Genomic DNA, 22,640 nt, shown 5'->3' with positions numbered 1-22,640 from the left:
GAGGCATTCCCAACTATGCGCTATTTGCCTGCCGTGATGGTAGGCACCTGATGGTGTAACTTTAGCAAAACCCCTGAGTAATCAGATCTCTTCAAGTCATAACCATGGGAATGTCTACTAATTAGATATTAGTTTTAACCATCACAATGCAGAGGTGGAGTGGTTTTGATTCGATTTCGGAAACCCATTTCCTTGCATCACCTTCAGGAATCAACAAGCAATAGATAAATCAATAGGCATTGATCCATTGTGCTAAATTCATGCAGTGTAAGCACATTAAAGCCAGTCAAGAAACGAAATGTGGACTGTTTGAAGTCTCGCTTGTCTTTGATAGATTTTGTTAGTTTCTATTTCAGGTAATGGTCAGAAGGCAAGGATACCTACATTACTTCTTGGTCCACTTCTCTGCTCCATCATTACTCACTGAGGACATCATATCTTCGCACTTCCCGTTCATGAACAAAGAAACCAAGCCTCAAGAAGTTAAGTCACCACCTGCCATGGTGGGAAAAAGGAACCATGGAAGAGATAAATACAGATCCATAATGGAATGAGCAGTGTGCTTGTCGGCTCCACACCAAGTTGGCAACAGCTAGGAATTTTAAACTTCAATCAGGCACTGCGGGCAGGCTGGTATGTTCTACTCTACGTGGATGTGGGAGGCTTTCTCGTCTGAGGATTAGAGAGGCTGGTGGGTACATGTGATCTCAAAGAAAAAGAGTTACTCAGAAAGAGAGGAGGTGGCATACGCGGGCAGATTCCTGTCCCAAACATAGGCAGTTTATCCAGTTCTTTTCTGCTGGTAGTGGAACAAAGGAGCAAAGCAAAAGTTGAATGCAAACATTTGGAACATCAGGCTAGATCTTTCTAGTCTACAGCATAGCTCATCGCCGCCTCACTCAGCCTTAGCAGTTGGGGGTACCATTTTGGCAGGATGGCAAATCTGGCTTAAAGACTGAAAAGCTAAGCATTCCGAGAAATCAGCATTAATGAAGATTGCAGGAGAAAGCGTTTTCAGCCAAGCCGTTCATAAAGGCGTCGACATCAGCTCAGCAGTCATCAACTCAAACCTTTCCTGGAGAGTGTTGAATGAGGAGGGAACAGATGGAGGTCATTTTGAAAAATGTATGCGTGCTTTAAAGGCAGATGTTCCAGATCTTTGGGTGCTGAATATCGTTCGGCACAGCAGCACTATAATCATCTCTGCCATTCTTCCAGAATCAGCACTCATTCTTATTCCTGTACCCGAACCAGAGTGAAAGAAGAAGCTTTATGGGGAGGAGTAAAGACTTAACTGAAATCAGAAGAGTGGTTTGGTACATCTAGAAAACCAAGATCAAGGAATTAGTTCCATGTACTTTCTGATGAAAAAGGCATAAAGAAGGTTCCAACCAGTCCAGGCTCTGGAGAAAGTGAGTACCTGGGAGTCAACAATTTATTTAAAAATGTATTATTTACAGGATAATTCCATTGTTATAGCCAGCGAAACCCAATGGGACTCTTTAGGATGTCTCTCTTTACATGCCTATTTGTAGAGAATGTTTACAATTTATCTTGTAAGAAAATGCCTGTTTATCCCATATTTTGGGACTGGTGCTACAGGTTTTTTGAATCCGTTGGGGGGATTTGCTGAGATTTTACACAGTGTTTGCGACGCAAAAGTGACGCAAATCGGTGCAAAATCTTATTTTTCTGATTGATTTTCCAGCACTAAACTTGTATATCGCTGGAAATAATGTGAAAGTAACACAAAGCTGCGTATAGCGTTGCTTTGCATTACTTAGCGCCAAGGGTATGTACCATGGGTGGAACATGGGCATTACCATGCAACCACCCAAAGTTTCTGACGCCAAACCCAATGTACTAAATAAAGTAGACAGGGTTTAGCATCAGAAAATGACGTCCTTTTGAAGTAGGCGCAAGGAAGGAGAAATGTTTTAATTTCTCCTTCCTTTTCCGACTTTGCACATGCGCTGCACTGTACAGCACACATACAAAGAGGGGAAATGGTTTAAGTCAGCCTATGAATATTAATTTGTACTGTAAGGGTTCCCTACCAGTACAAAACATATACTAGACTCACAGAGACACATTTGCACCATGGCCCAAAGGTGTCTCCGTGGAGCATGGCAGCTGATTTCAGCATCAGCGCTAGGGAAAGGGGAGGAGAGTCCCATATTCCAGTAAATTTGGCGGCTGCTGCACTGCACTGCGTGAAAAGGTGGTACATTTTCCCCTAGGAGTGCACTAAGACCTGCTAACCAGACCTCTGTGCCAGTGTTAATGTTAATGTTAAGAATGTTTTTGTATAGCGCTCGGCTACTCCGAGGAGTGTCCCGGCACTTTGACCTAACACGAACAAAGGACAAAAGTAAAAAGGGGAAAAGAGAACTACTGCACAAACAACCAAGATTTCAAGTCCTTCCTGAAGGCCAACAGGTTAGGATTCCTGCGCAGGGAGACCGGCAGTGTATTCCACAGCTGAGGGGCTAGGCGCCGAAATGACCGGCCGCCAATCCGAGCTCTTCCTACGGCCGGGACCGAGGCCAGAGCCAAAGACTCTGATCTCAGTGAGCTGGCAGGTTGGTAGAAAGCCAGCCTTTTTTTAATGTATTTAGCTCCGGTCATGTGAAGGGCCTTAAAGGCCAGAGTAAGGGCTTTAAAAGCGATATGCTTCCGGATGGGCAGCCAGTGCAAGGTCTGCAAGAGGTCAGAAGCTCTGGCGCGCCGATGAAGTCCGAAGATGACACGCGCCGCTGAGTTCTGCACTACCTGCAGACGTTGGAGAAGATACTCTGGAAGACCCAAATACAGGATGTTGGCGTAGTCAAGATGCGACCCAATAAGCGCCTGCACAGTGATCTTTCTATGTGCAGGTGTCAAGAGTGGAAGGAATTTGCGCAGCATCTTGAGCAGACCAAAACACCTCCCGGTAAGGCCAAGAATCTGGGGTTTCATCGTTAGATCCTTGTCAATTTTTATCCCAAGATTCTTGGCCGTAGTAGAGGCAGCCGAAGGTGGAAACATCTTCTCAGGTTTTGGAAAAGGAAGGGGACCCCTACTAATGATAGAATCACTACTGGTAGGGAATAACAGTAATTATTTTTGAAAAAGGACAGTAGTGAAGAACATTAAATCTGGTGCCCGAGCCTAGGGAGACAACACAATTAACATGTACAGTGACATTGGACTATGATTCCATGTGATTAAACAAGACCAAACATGATATATATTCAAAAATATTTTTTTATATATATAAAGATTTGTTTATCTTTTTTTCTTCATTTTGATTTAGTTTACATTAAAAGTTACAATTCAAAAATTTAATCAGTGCAACATATACAGTTATTGTAATACAAAAAAGAATGAACAGACACAACAGTGAAAAGATTATAAAGAAAAGACTTATAATAAATCAGAAATGATTAATGAACAGATGAAGTTAGCAAAGCGGTAGATGAAATCTCAACGCGCGTTTCGGCTATTGCCTTCTTCAGGAGTCCGTCATATGCAAGTAGAATAGTGAACATTTGGTCATTATAAAAACCTAAAGAATAGAAAAATCCATGTCACGTTACAATTATTAGATAGTATTTTATAATAGTCATTTCAATACTGTGATATCCTAGGCCTAGGTCAAATTCATTGAGAATGTTGCTATACATTGATATGATATAAGATAAAACAGCTGGAAATCAAATGTAACTCAGGTTAGAGCGGTTCAAATTTATAGAGTAATCTTATATGATGGAGATTATCTTTTTTATAGTCGGTAGAGACTCTTTTTATTGAAAGCATTATATATTTAAAATGTTCCTCAGTATAGAGAGCAGAAAAAGTGCTTATCCCAACAATTCATTTCTCATTCAGACCTTTATAGGAGTCAGACAGGGAGTATCATAATTACCTTGAGAGAAATATATATCAAGACAAAAATGATAATATGGGTTGGTTGTCGATTTTAGACAGGGACAGCTGTTTTGGAATAATTTGAGAGCCCGGCTTGATGGCAGATGAAGTTGTTTGAAACAATGATCTACATGGGCGAGAGATTATATAATTGTCTCATCAGAATTGCGTGAGATATATGCTCCTTTTTTAGCGGGACACAGAATGGAAGACTAATAAATTCTTACTTACTTAAAGACTGGCCACTGTATGTGATGACAGCTCTGTGTTTAAAAGCTAAAACAAATGACGCAACTGATTAGGGTGCTCTCAGTCTTCGTTAAGAATGCTTGCTTCTATTTTAATGTTTGATAAAAAACATGCTAAGATTGCCACGGTAATTGCTATTACTTACATAGATAGAGAATGGAGTTCCAATTAAGATAAAAAAAGAAGAACAGGTTCGGAATATGCGAGCTGGTAACAGATAGCGGATTGTCAGTCGGCTGTCAAAAAAGTATATAGATATAGTTTACTTTGGATACTTGAGCTAAATGATTTAAAGTAGTGTGCCGAATATAATCATTTCTGTTGTTTAAAGAGAGCGTATGTACCGTGGAGCTCACTTGCATTGGGTCCTGTTCGTCTTTTCATAGTGGACCCATAGTATACGATATTTATTCTGGCAGTCCACCCCTGAGTTCTAGCTGTATAGAGGGAAAGCTGGCCGATACTCTAGAGGGGGAAAAGGGAAAAACGGAATAGGATGTATGTCTAACAAGCTAGATATCGATACAGCTAGTGAGTAGGTCGAAGATGTAGAGAGTTCGGTCGAATCACTCCTTACCTGATATGACACAATACTTCTACAGAAACGGGGGGTCTGCAGAACCGGAGCCGCTCGCCGCAACACTGGTTTGACCTGAATGCGGTAACCGGTCTGCTTAAATACAGAGTTTGCAGATTTATATAATGCAGGTGTGGGTAATGGTGACGTAACCCTGTGCATGCAAAAGGCGTGTCACCGGGGAGCCAATCAGTTTACCGACGGGCGTGTAGAGTCCGATGGGAGATAGGCGCATACTAAGAACGTATTATAATGCGCTCATGGTTTTACATCCGAATACTTAGTGATTGTGGAGTTGCATAAAGTTAACGGTCATCTATATTGAAACTCCATAGTTATCTGAATTGTGAATATATTACAGAGTACTATCGTCAGGGTACCATGACCATGAACACTTTGACACGATTAATTATTTCAAAACGTGAAATGGAGATAAAGGTAGGACACCTACAAGTTGGACTAGCTGCCATTTTGGGTGTAGTGATCTCGTAAAGACACCCATAATAAGGATCGTTTTAGAGGTATATATTTCCATAGGTATTTCATTATTGTCTTAAATTATTGCCTGTTCCCAAGGAATTTCGAGGTTCAATCCGTTTCTGACCGTGTTAAGTAAAAAAATCCAGTAAACTTCTCCTTTTTTGCGGATTTTTTCAGGACATAGTGCTGGTCTTGTGGATATGTTTTCTAGGATGAACCAACGCAAATCCTCAGGTGAGTGTTCACACTCTAAGCAGTGCGATACCAGTGGGGCATTCATTTTTCTGGTACGCACTGCAGATTTGTGTTCCGTTACTCTTTTGTTTATTGTTCTGCAGGTTTCACCTACATATCCTTTTTGGCAAGGGCATATCAATAGATATACCACATTGCTAGTTTTGCAATTGGTCATAGTTTTAGATGTAATCTTGACATTATTGAATGTCAATTCTGGCCCTTCTATAGTCTGAGGACATATTTTACAGGTTCCACATTTAAAATTCCCTATAACAGGGTTGTCACCCAAGATGCTTCGCTGTATAAATTTTTCCTTTGTTTGCATTCTGGACCTTACAACCAGATCTTTTAGATTTTTATTTCTTTTGTATGCGAAAAGAGGTTTAGGAAATGACTTTTCTTTGGTCTTGTTGATATTGAGTAGATGCCAGTTAGAGTATATGATCTGACGTATTTTGTTATTGAGGAGAGAGTGTCTGGTGACAAAAACTAATGCATCCTTTTGTTTCGTTTGGCCACCCTGTAAAATGGTTTGCCGGTCAAAAAATCTGGCCCTTTTATAGGATTCACGAATCAGTCTATGAGGATAGCCTCGCTCTTCAAATTTCTTTTTCATGGCTTTGGATCTTTCGTCATAGTCAAAAAGTTTCGTGCAATTGCGCCGCAATCTTAAAAATTGGCTGAAAGGGATACTGTTTTTTTGTGATGTAGGGTGGAAACTTTGGTAATGTAGTAATGTATTGCGGGCAGTGGGTTTGACATATAAGTCTGTAAATAATTGACCTTGGTCATGTTTGACGGTTATGTCAAGAAATTCCATTTCTTTATTGCTTATGTGGGATGTAAATTTGAGATTGTTGTCGCACAGATTTAACCAGGATATGAATTCATGCAAACTGTCCTCGTTGTCATCCCATATAAAGATGACATCGTCAATATACCTTGACCAGTAGAAAATTGTTTAAAAAAAAGGGGCTATCTCATTGAATATATGGATATGTTCGAAATATGCTACATAAATATTCGCAATTGTGGGGGCGCAAGAAGCGCCCATGCTAACTCCCTTTATTTGTTTGTACATGTTCCCTTGGAACTTAAAGATGTTGTGTTCTAAAACTATTCTCAAGCAGTCAAGAATGAATGTAGCGTTGCATTCAACATCATAAGTATTAATGAACCATTCAGTGGCCGAGATAGCACCTTCTGTGGGAATATTTGAGTATAAACTCTCCACATCTAGTGTTACTAGTAATTGTCTGTTTTCATTGAATGCGGTCCCTTCTAATAAGTTGATGATGTGGCTAGTATCCTTCACGTATCCTGGTATACTGGAGATGTATGGCCTTAGGATTGCATCTAGATATTTCGATAGAGGTTCAGTAATACTGCCTATGGTGGTGACAATAGGGCGAAAAGGGGGGTCTGTCTCATTTTTGTGGACCTTGGGTATGCCATAAAGGCTGGCCATTCTTGGATTGTCTACATTAAGGTAATCATATTCCTGGTTACAAATGTCACCATCCGTCAGTGCTTTAGATGTTAATTTCTGTATTTTTCGTTTAATGGTGACAGTTGGGTCTTTAGTGATTTTGTTGTAGAAGGTGGTGTCACTAAGCATAACCTCAATCTTTTCTACATAATTAGAGGTGTCAAGTATTGCGATACTACCTCCTTTGTCACAACCCTTTATGGTGGTACTAGAGGAATTTTTGAGTGTTTGTAATGCTCCATATTCTGCTGTAGTGAGATTAAATGGAGTGTTAGGTATATATTTTGTTACCGCTGTAAGTTTGTTCAAAACTACGCGTTCAAAAATTTGAATCTCTGGCGTTAGTTGGTCTAGCGCGGGGGTAAAAACCGATTTGGGCGCTAGGCCTGATTTATTTGTTTCTCTCAGATCGGTATCGATATTAGAAAAAAATGCTTTGAGGCGGATTTTTCTAAAAAATGTCATTAGGTCATTGAAGAGTTCGAATTTGTTTAAGCCAGAGTGTGGTACATAGCTTAAACCTTTGGATAATAACGAATAGACGGATTGGTCAGGTACTTGGCTACTTAGGTTGAAAATGGGGATCGTTTTCAATCCCGCCAGTATCGGGCGTTGCGTGTTTCCAAATATCTGTTCGGATTGGGTGGCTGATGTTCCTGATATTGAGGCTGTTGTTCCTGGTATTGTGGTTGGTATTGTGGTTGGTATTGTGGTGGATATTGGGGTTGATACTGCCCTTGCGGTTGATGGAATTGGCGCGATTGATATTGGCCCCTGTATTGGGATCGATACCGTGGTCGCCAATTGCCCCTGCCCTGGGGGCGTTGTCCTAAAAAAGGCGGCCTAGATCTTTGGTTTGGTTGATATGCCTGGTTTCGATAGGAGAAAGAACTACCTACACTGTGAGAATCCGAAGAGTTCGAAAATGTGGTTACCTTGCGAACCATGTTTTCATTTTGCGCATTTGGTGGGTCTGATGGATTTGGGTTCACCGATGTATAGAACCCATCTGCTAGATATGGGTAGACATTTTCTTTGTTATAGTATCTAAGATCTTCTTGGAATTTATCTAGCTTGCGTTTCAGAAGATAATCAGTATAGGAATTTAATTCAGTTTCTAATTCTTCTAATTTCTTTTTTATGTCGGGTATTGTATCTGTGGCTTTTATCTTGCTCTCTAGATCTAGTATTTCTTGTAGGAGTTCTAAAAGAACTGTTTTAGCTGTTTCAACTATCAGCATCATCATGTCTCTAGAACATCTATTCGCAATAAGCGACCATTTTTCTAAAAATTGTTTGACATGTATAAACAAACCTGGAATATTTTTTATTTGGAGTCCTTGAGGGATAACCCCAGCTTTAAGGTAGTCAAGGATATATTTACCATGAAGTTCAATACGTCTAGATTTTTTCTTAAGGTCTAACAACTTTTTTAGGTCATCGTTGTTGTTTATATTACATGTATCTATGTTGTCAAAATTGATGGCTGAGCCTACCATAGACATAAAGTCTTCATCTGAGAATCCAAAGGATTTCAAAGTGGACATGATTATTTGTGATTAAGAAAATGAGTCTAAAAAAAGGGGGATATATTAAAGGGAGGACCTGAACGTGTTAGACAAATGGGTAAGCAGGAAGGGAACATCTTCTCAGGCCACCAAGGTTGCCAGATGGGATCCGAGCGACAACCAAAGAAAAGCACCTCTGACTTATCAGAGTTACACTTGAGGCTGTGTAGATGGAACCAGTTAAACACAGCCCCAAGGCAACCTCTGATACTCTCCTCATCGAACTCAGCACCTATCCCACAAGTGAAAAGGAGCTGCGTGTCATCGGCGTATGACAGGATCTGGGCTCCAAAGGACTTCGCCAATGCCGCCAGACGGGTCATAAAGATGTTAAACAGGGTCGGGCTCAATATCGACCCCTGCGGGACCCCGACCTCCAGTGGCGGCACCGCTGCAGAAAAAAGAGGAGCCCATACCGTCTGACTCCGGCCAGCCAAGAAGGAGCGGAACCAACTGAGCACCGTCCCTCGTACACCGGTCTCCCTGAGTCTTACTAGGAGACTTACTAGGAGACCCTCGTGGGGGACGGTGTCAAATGCCGCTGATAGATCTAACATAACCAACATGGCTTTACCTCCAGAGTCCAACACTTCCTTGATGATTTCAGTAACTTCCAGCAACGCCGTCTCGGTACTCAAGTTAGCCCGAAAACCAGACTGCGAGCTGTGGAGAAGATTATTAGTCTCCAAGAAGTTAGAGAGAGAAGTCTGTACATGTTTCTCCACTACTTTAGCAAGAGCGGGTAGAAGAGAAATCGGCCTATAGTTGGCATACCCCTCCGGGTCCAGATTGAGCTTCTTAAGCAGTGGGATGACAAATGCCTGCTTCCTGACTGAAGGAACCACCCCCGTGCTGAGAGACAAATTCAGCACCGGGTTGATGACAGGATTCAGCACTGCCGCCATTCTGGGCAACAATTTAGCTGGGCAAGGGTCCATAGGGGAGCCGGACTTTAGTTTGGACAAAATGTCCAGAGAAACCACAGTGTAGAGTAAAGGGAATTCAGAGAAGGTATGGGCCAAATCTCTTGGCGAATCCAGTGCCGTACTGAAGCAGGGGGGTGCCACTGCCCCACACGCCAGAAAGGAGGCCTGGATGGACTTGATTTTATTCGTAAAGAAGTTAGCCAAGGAAGTTACCCAAGACTCAGAATGAAGACAGGATGGAATACTGGATTTAGGAGAAGTGAAATCCCTAACTATTGAAAAAAATCTCCTTACTGGTATTGGCAGCAGCCTCAATTCTTTTAGAGAAGTAGGCTTTGCCCCAGTATTGGAACTTTCATAGATTCCCATGCTTTTGTATCATTCCCCGTCGTCGGAATGGGAGCCTCGGTAATAACAAAATACCATAGTAGTAGGTACAAAAGAGAGAAAAGGCCTAGGCCTCATTCCCTTTTGTAGCATATCAGCCTCTTTTTGTAAAAGAGACCAAACATTAGGCATCAGCCAATCAGAAGAGCCTCACCCCTGGAACCTTCCTGAAGGAATCTCAGAGCCTCAGATTTTCTACCGCACGTTGTGCTAGGGAGTCTCCATTGAGGTCTGCTCTATTTTCAACTCTTTCAAGTAGATTTCTACAGTTTTTTCTTCAGGATTTCTTCAGTTCTACTTCAGAAGTCTTTCCTTTTCATCAGGATGTCTGAAGTTGAGAAAAAGAAGGCTCTTTTCAAGCCCTGTTCCACCTGTGGGAAGAAGAGGCTGTTTGTGGAGGACAAACACAAGGATTGCATTTACTGCCTTTATCCAGATCACAAGGCAGAAGACTGCAAAATTTGCCGCACTCTCTCCACCAAGACCTTGAGAGATCGTGCTGGAAGACTGCTTACATGACTACAGAGGCAGAAGGAGAGGAAGCATGGAGTTTCCAGTGATGAGGAGGAATCGTCTTCTTTTACTTCCTCAAAAAGGTCAGTGAAAAGGGGTAGAGGTTCCCCATCTTCCTCTGTTGAGCGCCCCTCAAAGGCTTCAAAAAAGACCCCCAGAGAGTCTGATAGCCGGGGTTCAGGAAGCTCTCCCCACCGCAGTGGGAAGGATAAGGCAGAACTGGTTTCGCCTCCTAAGGGTGAGAAGACAGACCCAGCCTTCAAGAAACCCTCCTCACATTCTTCAGAGAGGAGTTCTAAGTCCTCTACGACAAAGACATCGTCGACGGTGGCTCCGTCGACAAAGAAAACGAAACCCAAACTTCAATTGGTCCCGTCGACGTGCTCGGCGGCGGGAGAATCGTCGACGAAAGCTTCGTCGTCGTCGATGAAGGTAGCGCCGACGGCAGCGTCGACGAGAGGTACGACGACGACATCGTCGACGAAGACGTCGTTGACGGCTTCATTAACGTCGTCGACGAAGAAACCATCATCGTCGACGGTATCGACGACGGTGGTGTCGTCGACAAGTGCATCGACGACAACAACAATTTCTACAACGTCGGCGGGCTCGCCGACGGCGGTGTCGACGACGACGACATCTGTGATTCCAATATCGTCGACGAGAATATCTCCGGCGTCGACGGAACCATCAACGATACTGGCTACGGAGAGACGAGTGACGATTTCTTTAACGAGGATCACTCCGGAAATGAAATCCCCGGGAAAGATGGCCACTTTACCGCCAACTTTGTTGTTGGATCAAGAAGAATCTGAGGAAGACGGGCAGGATGCTTATGACTATGCCAGTAGCCCGTCTCAGCTCCTAATCAAGAGTCAAGAGACTGATTCGGATGGGGCATATGACCAGGGAGAAGGAGAATATCACCAAGTGGCCCATTCTAGGGGCTGTGTGCCACAGGACATGGTTTCGGTACCTACAACATTCCTGCATGACCTCCACAAGATGCTGCAGGACTATAAGTCGAAAGCGCAAAGACCAACACCACGTAGGTCTGCTCCTTCGACACCAGTCAGAAACCCTTCATCTGTAGTCCCTTTGGTGCTTCCGGCACGGACGCCGCCTCAACCTCAGCGGCCGACACCTCAGGCTCCGTCAGAGCCAGCCGATGACCCGGAAGGGGATGATGTTGATGAATCATCTGATGGTAACCAAGACTCGGATCATGATAGAGATGAATATGATGACTACATCATCCCAGACCAAGCTTCACCTCATCAGGAATTTGTAGATTCACCTCCTGCTGACATCGGCAGTTTTCACCAGCTGATGGAACGGGCAGCTGGAAGATTTAAGCTGGCAATGCCCGCGGAAACCACGGAATGTTTCTTATATGACTTCAAAGAAACACACCGCAAAACAACAAGATCGATTCCAATTGTGGATCATTTGTGGGATGAAGGTTTGAAGGCGATGAAAAACCCTGCGACGGTGGTCCCTGTGCTAACGCGTCTGGATAAAAAGTATAAAGCACCAGATGATGGACCGGCAGCGCTGACGGGCCATCCAAAACCTGCCTCTGTCATCTCACAGGCAGCACAGAGGAAATCGCTGAACCCTTCTGCTCCATTAACGGCCCCTCCTGATAAGGATGGGCGACGTCTGGATAACACTGGCAAACGGTTTTCATCGATGGCTAGTATACTGATACGTGCCTCCAATGCTTTGGCGATATTAGGACGATATGATCGCCAATTATGGTGCGATGTAGCCCCATATCTGGAACTCCTTCCACCGGAGTCACGGGTGGAAGCGAAGAAGGCTTTACAGGAGGGTGAGGCGGTCTCCATGGAAATTATAGACTGTGCCATGGACATCGCGACAACGTCCTTTCGGACGTTTGCAGGAGAGGCAGTGTTAAGACGCCAAGGGTGGCTGAATGCGACTTGGTTTAGACCGGAAATTCAGAACAAGGTCCTTGATCTGCCCTTCGATGGCGAAGCCCTATTTGGGAAATTAATAGACGATACTCTGCAAGAGATCAAAAAAGACACGGAAACAGCCAGGTCTCTAGGTACCCTCCAGTATCGCAAATCTCCTTTCAGAGGTTCGAGAGGCAGAGGAGGTGGTTATAGAGGTTCATACCAACAACAACAACAACAACAACGCTATTCTTCGAACAGCTCTGGATACCAGCAGAATCGTCAGTCATTCCAGCAAAGGCAAGGCCAATCTTCGGGTTATTCGAGGCCTTACAATAAGGGCAAGCAGGCTGCCCGTGGACGGGACACGTCCAAGCGCCAATAGCGGCCTCCTGGCTCTGCCTACTGTTCCCTCCTCCAAGAAATCTCCAGTTGGAGGCAGGGTGTCAAAATTCCTTCAAAATTGGTCCAAAATAACATCGGACCGTTGGGTGATCAACATCATAAGGCGAGGACATACTTTGGAATTTATGGAAGTCTCTCCACCCAGGCCCCCGGCAGCCGTTCCATCAAAACATCTGCGTCTCCTAAGGCTCGAAGTACAACACATGCTCCGCAAAGGGGCGATAGAGCCGGTCCCCTCCAATCAACAGGGCCAAGGTTTCTATTCCAGGTTCTTCCTGGTGAGAAAGACACTGGAGAAATGGCGCCCCATCTTAGACCTCAGGGAGCTAAATACCTATCTCGTCTCCCTATCCTTCTGGATGGTATCCCTACAGGATATATTGAAGATGATCAGCCCGGGGGATTTCATGGCCACGCTCGATCTAGAGGACGCGTACTTCCATGTCCCGATTCACCCAGCACACAAAAGGTTCCTACGCTTCACAGTAGCCAAGAGCCATTTTCAGTTCAGGGTTCTGCCGTTCGGACTTCGCTCTGCCCCAAGGATTTTCACGAAGGTGCTGGCACCGGTGGCGGCATTTCTGCGAAGGAGCCACTTCCTGGTCTTCCCTTATCTGGACGATTGGTTACTGAAGGTCCCGTCCAGAAGGTTAGCGCAGGACGCTGTGCAGGCTTGCACCAATCTGTTCCAGAATCTGGGGCTCACTTTGAACAGAGAAAAATCCACGCTGATGCCCTCAAGAAGAGCACGGTTCCTAGGAGCAGTGTTAGATTCAAAGCTCTCGAGGGAGTTTCCTACTCAAGAGAGGGTAGAGAAACTGCAACGATTAGCACGAAACCTTCGGGTAAAAAGGTGTCTTTCTGTACGTAGTTAGAAGTCGCTGATAGGGGTGATGTCATCATGTATCCCCTTAATTCCACACTGCAGACTTTGGATGCGTCCCCTGCAGGAACAACTGGACCTCCAATGGAAACAAGTGCACGGATCGTTCGACGACAAGGTGGTTGTCACTCGGGAGATGAAGGAGGCAGTGATTTGGTGGTCACATCAAGACAATTTGTGCCAAGGTCTATCCTTCGCAGGCATACCATCGCCTCAAATACTAACGACGGATGCGTCATTGGAGGGATGGGGCGCAGTGATGCAGGACCTGCAGGTCAGCGGCCATTGGTCTCCTTGCGAGCAAAGACTGCATATCAATCTATTGGAGCTGAGAGCGATCAGGCTAGCTCTTCAAGCTTTTCTTCCGCGGCTCCAGGGTTCACAAGTGCTCATCAGAACGGTCAACACCACAGCTATGCATTATGTGAACAAGGAGGGAGGAACGAGATCACTCCTCCTGTTGCGGGAAGCTCAACAGATATGGGAATGGTCAATTCTTCAGAGAATTTCACTAAAGGCGGAGCACTTACCAGGAGTGCTGAACGAAAGCGCCGACAGACTGAGCAGATTATCCTCAGTCAGTCACGAGTGGGAACTAAAACAGCAGGTTCTGGATCTACTATTTCGAACATGGGGCACACCGGATGTGGACCTGTTTGCAACCCCAACCAACAAGAAGTGCGGGTCATACGCCAGCAGGTTCCACCATCACGGCTCATTGGGCAATGCCCTGTCGTTAGCCTGGACAGGTCAGTTTCTCTATGAAGTTCCGCCCATTCCCCTGATTCCACGCCTCATCAGGAAGATGAAAACAGAACCATGCAAAATGATCCTGATAGCTCCAGCATGGCGGCGACAATTTTGGTACACGGAACTATATCTGCTGTCGCTAGTCCCTCCATTGCGGCTGGAGGAGTTTCCGGATCTTCTGACCATGTCCGGAGGACAGGTTTGGCATCCAGACCCAAGATCATTACACCTGACTGCATGGCTCCTGACCAGCGAGAATTCATGAATGTCCCTCTTTCTAAGGAGATCAAGGACATCCTTTCCCAGGCAAGAGCACCTTCAACACACAAGACATACAGATTAAAATGGAAAAGGTTTTGCATTTGGTGTAAGAAGGAAAAGGTTGATCCTTTTACGTCAAAACCTCATCAGATCTTGCCTTACCTACTCTCGCTAGCAAAGTCTAATCTGACCCATTCTACGATCAAGGTCCATTTGGCGGCACTTTCCAGATTCAGGAGAGCTGACTCTGGTCCTTCATTGTGGTCTTCAAGAATTGTCAAGCAATTCCTCAAAGGCCTGTTCAGGGTCTATCCACCAGTGAGGCCTCCTCCTCCAACTTGGCATTTGAACTTGGTCCTGACTCAACTGATGAAGAAACCATTTGAGCCAATTCACCGCTCAGACCTGAAATATTTGTCATGGAAATTAGCCCTAATTTTAGCCCTGACATCTGCTAGGCGAGTGGGAGAGTTGCAGGCCCTTACTATCCAGGAGCCGTTTTTACGGTTCAAGAAGAACACGGTCATCTTGCAGACGAACCCAAGATTCATTCCTAAAGTTCCTACAGACTTTCACTTGAACGAACCAGTGATTCTAAAGACATTTTTTCCAAACCCAGTCACTCCAGCGGAGAAGTCACTACACACTCTGGATTTACAACGATTTCTTAAATTCTACTTGGACAGGACCAAGGAATTTAGAAAGACTTCGCAATTGTTCATCGCCTTTGGTGGTCCAAGCAAAGGTCTCCCTCTGTCCAAACAGGGGATCTCCAGATGGATTTCAAGTGCTATTCTGCAGTGCCACAACATAGCAGGAAAACCTCTGGTGGTCAGGATACGTGCTCACTCAACGAGATCAGTGGCATCCTCAACGGCCCTCTTCGCGGGGGTGCCTATAAAAGACATTTGCAGGGCTGCTACCTGGAGCAGCGTGCACACTTTCACTAAGCATTACTGCTTAGAGTCATTGCAGCAGGATGATGCAGCAGTGGGCCAGGCTGTCCTGAGGAACCTCTTCCAGTGATTGGTGAGCTTTCCTTTCTATCCCACCTTCCAGTGGTAACACATTTTGTGATTTCTTTTGTGATGATTTACAGTACTTATTCACAAAATGTGTTTATGATGGTTTACTGCTTGCTATTCTGATACAAAAGCATGGGAATCTATGAAAGTTCCAATACTGGGGCAAGAAAACAAGTTACTTACCTGTAACTTTGGTTCCCCAGTATTGGTAACTTTCATAGATTATACAACAAATTCGTGAGGGAGGGTCCGAGGGAAAGTTTAACGACCTCACAGGTAAATACCCCCCGTGTGACAACCTAAAGAACAAATGTACCTGTCAGTCGGGTGACGCCGAGGTGCTCAGAAATCGCGCTGGAAACAGACATGCACAGAAAAATACATACAACAACCAGATAAATCAAAAGATGCATTGACTATCAACAATTGCTGGTTTGAGTCCTATCAGACCACCCCGTTGGCGGAGCCTCATCAAGTAGGACACTCAGGCCATGGTTAGTCTGCAAACGCCCAGGTGTAAATTGGCAATGCATGACTGAGTCATGGTCCGAACACCGCAACAGTTAATACAAAAGGTGGTACTGATAAGTGCAGTGCAAAAAAATATAAATATAGTGCAGTGACTAAAATGGCTATCAAGGCAAACAAAGACCTTTATTAGTGCTTGCCTGGACGTCAGATTTAAAAATAGTGTAATGACAGCGTAAAATAATCACTGTTCAGCTTGCTTGGTGGAAAACAAAAATCAGGCCAACATGTTTCTGCCGTACTGTGTAAGTTCACTGGCATTCATCAGGGCCAAGCTCTCATATGCTACTGCAGATTACACTACCAGATGTGTAGAAATAAGGTAAAAAATTGGATCAAATAACCAAATTATAAGTAAACTAAGAGTGGTCGGCCCAGAGACCACCGCCTGGACGACCTATTATCTCGGGGATAGGCTCACTACTCGAGCCTTTATCTACCTTCGTAGATTTCTTTCTCAAGCCGATAGTGAAAGAGACACCAACCTACCTACAGGACACTGGGGACGTGCTGAGACTACTTGCAGCTGCGGAGTTCGACGCGGAGACTGACCTTTTGGTCAGCTTCGACGTCGAGTCTCTGTATACGTCGATTCCTCAACAGGAAACTCTTGACTGCATCAGAACCATCTTGGAGGCCAAACAGTTAGATACAATAACACCTGTTTCCTTCATAATGGAATGTGCAAGGATCGCCATGATGGAGAACTTCTTCCAATACCAGAATGAGCTCTATCTCCAGGTGTCAGGGACCTCAATGGGGAGTGTCTACGCACCCAGTCTGGCAAATCTATATATGCACCAATTCGAGCAAGATCACGTGCTGAACCACAGTAACCCCTTTCTCCACCAGGTGGTACTGTGGAAACGTTATATTGAGGACATCCTCGTGATTTGGAGGGGGTCGGCCGCTGAGGTGTCATCTTTCCACGCCTGGTTAAACACAAGGAATCAGTTCCTTAAGTTCACTATGGAGAGCAGCAAAGACAGACTGGCTTACCTTGACCTCCATATTTTTCCAGCAGAGGGAGGCCTACGAAGTGAACTCTTCAAGAAACCTATGGCACGGAACTCGTTATTGTCATTCCAGAGTTTCCATCCGCAATCATTGCGTGAGAATCTGCCTGTCGGCCAATTCCTCAGGGTCAGAAGGAATTGTTCTTCGAACTCTCTATATGAACACCATGCTGCGGAGTTAGCATCCAATCTGAGAGATCGGCACTACCCGAATCATCTTGTTCGCAGAGCTCACAAGAGAGCTTTCAACAATAACCGTGAGGCTCTTCTACAACATAGGAGGTCTGAGGGTACCAAAGACCGAATGACCATTGTACAAACTTTTACCACATCCTCCAATACGGTTAAGAAAACGATACTCAGACACTGGAAGATTCTGAACACCGGGGCTGGTACTATACCCCGACCGCTGTTTGCATTTAAGAGAGGACCCTCAATCCGGGATAGGTTGGTCCATACTAGACCACGGAGGGAACTGAAACAAGGAACCCACACCCTCTGGAATACCATCCCAGTACAAGGACATTATCCATGTGGCAACTGTGCGGCCTGTCCGCAGACACGTAAGACCTTAACAGTTGACATCGGGACTACGAGACCCTGGAGGCTCACAAAACACACGAACTGTAACTCAGACAAACTCATCTACTTGATCACATGTCCATGTAAGAAGCAATATGTGGGTCATACAACAAGAGCCATCAAGGCTCGAATCAGCGAACACAAAAGTACGATCCGCTGCAAGAAACAATCTACGGGCCTCACCAACCATTTCCTAGAGGCAAAACACAAAGCAGAGGATTTGACTTGGGTGGTTCTTGAACAGCCTTACATTCCACCGCACATCGCTGATGTCTCGCACTTTTTATTCGTTAAAGAGCAGCGTTGGATTTTCAAATTGAAAACTGATGTGATTGGATTGAATGACAACATTCCGTGGCTCTCTATCTGAAAGCACTCTCCGTGCTCTACAACCGGTGTGTGCACCATTTGCCATTGCGATACTCCTCCATCACCGTGCTGGGGACTGAGCGGGTACCTCCAGGTGCTGGGATCTAGGAGGCTATGGTAGTCCTTTAAAGTGGCAGTTGCCATATGCAGCCTTCCCCATTAGCAGGGTGCACCCATAGATGAGGGTTTACCGCCTGGGGGAGATGTATAATTACTTTCATCTTCCAGGCTTGTACAGACTCCAATTTGATACCGGGCACTTTCTGACTCAATTGGCCATGTAAATTTTCCCAGGTAGGCTTCTGCAAAGCAGTCTGCAGCCACCAAGGAAGTACATCTTTGAACCTCTGGGGAGGTTGTATGTCTGTATTGGTTTGCCTGTGATAGGTCCTTGTTACACTTACCCCCAGCGGGGGGCATTTATCGGCTATAAGGTATATTTATTTGCCAAAAAGATAGACAGTGTACATTAAGCAACTTACATTTATAAGGGCGTACATTACAAGCGCTGTCACATAGTAGCGCCCGACAATCACAGGCGACTTACTTAGGATGCATGGGCCTCTTAATGGAGATTGCTTCTTGTGATCGATACCCCCTGATCCGGCATGACCTTGTTGGCCTGTTGAGTGTGGAGTGTATTAGGGTGTATTGACTGCTGACGAGTTACAGGTTCAAAGGGTTTGTCAAGTCGTTTAGCAGAGTGAGGTCGCGTTTGAGAGGTTGTGTTAGTGCCTCCAGGACGCGCATGCGCCTAGCCGATACTAGGTGTTGACAGTAGATGCGGCAGGCATAGCTTGAATGGGTGACGCGGGAGAGCCCGACGAGTTCATCCGGTATGCGCATGCGCCTACCTCGGACACGATGCGTGTGGGGTAGCGTTCTCATCTGCGGTGGGGACATTGAGTTTCACGCATGCGCCCTTTGCCTTTTGCCTTTGGATACGCATGCGCGGGATAGTGTCTCAATATCGCACAGGCGTGGTTGCAGCGAGACGCGGACCAGCTGCAATTCATCTTGCCATTAGCGCTACTATATAACTGGCCCTGACCAGTTGGCCTGATTTTTGTTTTCCACCAAGCAAGCTGAACAGTGATTATTTTACGCTGTCATTACACTATTTTTAAATCTGACGTCCAGGCAAGCACTAATAAAGGTCTTTGTTTGCCTTGATAGCCATTTTAGCCACTGCACTATATTTATATTTTTTTGCACTGCACTTATCAGTACCACCTTTTGTATTAACTGTTGCGGTGTTCGGACCATGACTCAGTCATGCATTGCCAATTTACACCTGGGCGTTTGCAGACTAACCATGGCCTGAGTGTCCTACTTGATGAGGCTCCGCCAACGGGGTGGTCTGATAGGACTCAAACCAGCAATTGTTGATAGTCAATGCATCTTTTGATTTATCTGGTTGTTGTATGTATTTTTCTGTGCATGTCTGTTTCCAGCGCGATTTCTGAGCACCTCGGCGTCACCCGACTGACAGGTACATTTGTTCTTTAACTTTCATAGATTCCCATGCGCCCACCCACCTCCCCGGGGAAAGCTCAGCCTTCAGCAAGTAGGGTGTCTAGCACACAACGGCTACGAAAATCTGAGGCTCTGAGATTCCTTCAGGAAGGTTCCAGGGGTGAGGCTCTTCTGATTAGCTGATGCCTAATGTTTGGTCTCTTTTACAAAAAGAGGCTGATATGCTACAAAAGGGAATGAGGCCTAGGCCTTTTCTCTCTTTTGTACCTACTACTATGGTATTTTGTTATTACCTAGACTCCCATTCCGACGACGGGGAATGATACAAAAGCATGGGACTCTATGAAAGTTACCAATACTGGGGAACCAAAGTTACAGGTAAGTAACTTGTTTTCTTCTTAACAGACAAAATGTCACGATGATAGCTTTTAATGGCCGCCCTATATGTCTCCTTAGCCAAGGAATCATACTGGCGCCGCCAGGCTCTCTCTGCCACCTTACATTGCCGCCGCGCCAATGCCAACGAGTCGGAGAACCAGGGGGCCGAGGATCGGCTAACAGATTTACGTGGAGGCATTATGGGAGCCAATTCATCTAATCTATCCGTGAGCCACGTCTGCAGAGAGTCCAAGTCCATCTCCAGATTGCCAGACAACGCACACGGGTAGCGTACACAAGCCTCGGCCATCATCTTAACGGAGACACGATGGAAGGCACACGGGGCCTGGCAGAACCGACCAGAGATGCTACTCCCTGGCTTGCTGCTGCCCCAGATATAAAAGTTGATTAAAAAATGATCAGACCAGAGCACAGGTGTAGGGGAGACAATATCGGCCGGCATGGTGGGGAACACTTGGTCGAGTGTATGACCTTTATTATGCGTGGAAACAGAGAGGTAAGGAACAAGTCCAAGGGGGAGAGTGACATCCCGGACCTTGATAGAATCCACATCCGTCCCAACATCCATATGGATATTAAAATCCCCTGGTACTATGCAATGTTCGGCCTTCAGACACAGTGACGACCCCACGGCCTGCAGCTCTCCAAAGAAAGAGCCAGAAGGCCCTGGAGGTCTGTAAATCAAAAGGCCAGTGCACGACTGGTGAGGGGACAAGGCTATAGAGAAAGCAAGGGACTCACAGCCCGAAATGACATCGATGGACAGGATGGAACAAGTGACAGTTCTCTTTACCACAATCGCGACTCCCCCACCCCTGCCTGTGACCCTATCCTGCCTGAAAATCACATAGTTGGGCGGGATCGCAGTAGCAATATCAGGGTTAGAGCCTTCCCGAGCCATGTCTCGGTTAGAAAAAGGCCCAGCGGTTCCTTAGTCACCAGAAGCTCATGAATATCCAGGGCATGTTTATACAGCAATCTGGTGTTTAGCAGAAAGAAGGAATACCTAATGGGCGGGGGACAAAGAGCCGAAACAGGGGTTTTCCCCGGAAGCCATCCACAGCCTTTTTCCTCAAGGAGAGCAGCGCGACTGCTGAATATGTCAGCATCATGCAGCCGGCATATATGGCCAAAATGCCAAGCCCTGCTCGGCCGCTCCCGTCCGCCTCCGGGACATTGACGGGAGTAGACGGGCTTTCCTTCGGCGCTCCTTAGGCGCGCCCGCAGGCGCGCACCGCTGCACGGAGGTAAGAGGCTCTAATTTTAAGCCGTCTCCTCCCAGATCAAGCGCACCACTGGTCCGCCGACCAGCGTGCCTGGCTCCCTCCCAAGATGGCCACTCCCCAAACACTCCTCCTACGTGGACCACAAGCCCCCATGGCACCCACTCGGCCGAGAGAAAGAGGGACCACGATGATTTTCCCTGCACGGCCCCACACGTTTAAGCCGGCAGCAGAGGGGAACTGCTGAGGGTTAGGGGAGGCGAGGAGAAAGCTAGAAAAAGGAGTTACCCGGCACAGCCTCAGGTAACGAAACAGAAAAGGAGATGAGGCCAAAGTACACAGCAAAAATGCACGTAAAATACAATGCAGCTAAAAAGCGGCGCACTAGCAATCAGCGCGACACACACACAGGTTTAAAAGGCACTTTACAAATGAAGGCTGGTAATCAGCAGCGCTGTTCCCACTCACTCGCTCACGCCCAATGTTCGCATTAGGCAGAGCGGAGTAGGTCAAAGGTCTTGTGTTGTAACCCTTACAAAGGGTATGTTGAATTGGCTATCCCCAATTGGCACAGACTGACGTTCATGTAACTCCCTAGTATATGGTCCCCTGGTTATGTAAGGTCGAGTGTCCACCCTGGGCTGCAGCACTGATAGTGCCACCCTGTACGTGACAAGGTACAAGATGGCTGCCAGCCTGCCACTGTAGACTGAAAGGGCAGTGGTAGCCCTGCTATTTCGACTTTTGTTTTGGGTTGTGGGGCATATGCCATTGGTTTGAATGGCAGTCACTCCAAAGGAAGGCCTATCGAGCTCTAAGGCTGGGAGTAGTTTATAATTAAGTATGACATGTATTTCATATATATGTCCTGAACGCAACACTTCTAAATTGTCATTTTGCGTTGATAGAGTTGATATCCCCATAGGAAGAGTTACCAGCTGACCCCTAGGCCCTGCTAACTTCTGAATGGGACTACTGAAATAGATACTGTAATGTTTCAAATCAATTGTGGCATTAAACGTCACTATTATAGAAATGCAACTTTTAGAAAGTTTTCACTCCACGTCCCAGTTTGCAGTTTGTCCAGTGGCCTCACATGGTCTCTTACCACCAGACACATTTCTGCCTGGCAGGGGGGGGGGGGGCTAGGGGGTGTGTGAATGACTTTAAGACTTAGGAAAAGTTTCAGCCTGCTACAGGGAGAAGTGTTACCTTCCATTCACAGGAAGCCACTTATCGTGTTAGCCCAAAAGGCGGGCGTCAAAGGCAAACCCGCCTTTGGTGGGCAAATGGCGATCACACTCTTGAGGAGCTGCCCTGTGTTTTGGTAGAAAGGCTGGCAGTGGGAACAGGGAGGGAAGCCTAGGGCCCAAACTGGTTTTCCTGTGGGCATGTATCTCCCAGGTAACCATACTCCTAGGGTGGGCTGCCAAGCTCCTAACATCTGACGAAGGGTTCAGACATAT

General features: G+C 45.8%; 1 long non-coding RNA gene across 1 annotated transcript in view; it reads left to right on the top strand.

Annotated features, from left to right (window-relative positions):
• The first annotated feature begins 1,302 nt into the window (after nucleotides 1-1,302).
• Nucleotides 1,303-22,640, top strand: part of LOC144799823 (uncharacterized) — a 463,812-nt gene continuing 442,474 nt past the window's right edge. The window contains exon 1 of the long non-coding RNA XR_013603881.1: nucleotides 1,303-1,412. This is a non-coding gene — a long non-coding RNA (uncharacterized LOC144799823). The remainder of the gene's footprint in view (nucleotides 1,413-22,640) is intronic.

Source organism: Lissotriton helveticus, chromosome 12 (genome assembly GCF_964261635.1).
Source record: "Lissotriton helveticus chromosome 12, aLisHel1.1, whole genome shotgun sequence".
In the NCBI taxonomy this organism is placed as follows: domain Eukaryota; kingdom Metazoa; phylum Chordata; class Amphibia; order Caudata; family Salamandridae; genus Lissotriton; species Lissotriton helveticus.
Note: the sequence above shows the minus strand (reverse complement) of the source record. Positions and strands in the feature narration are given on the sequence as shown.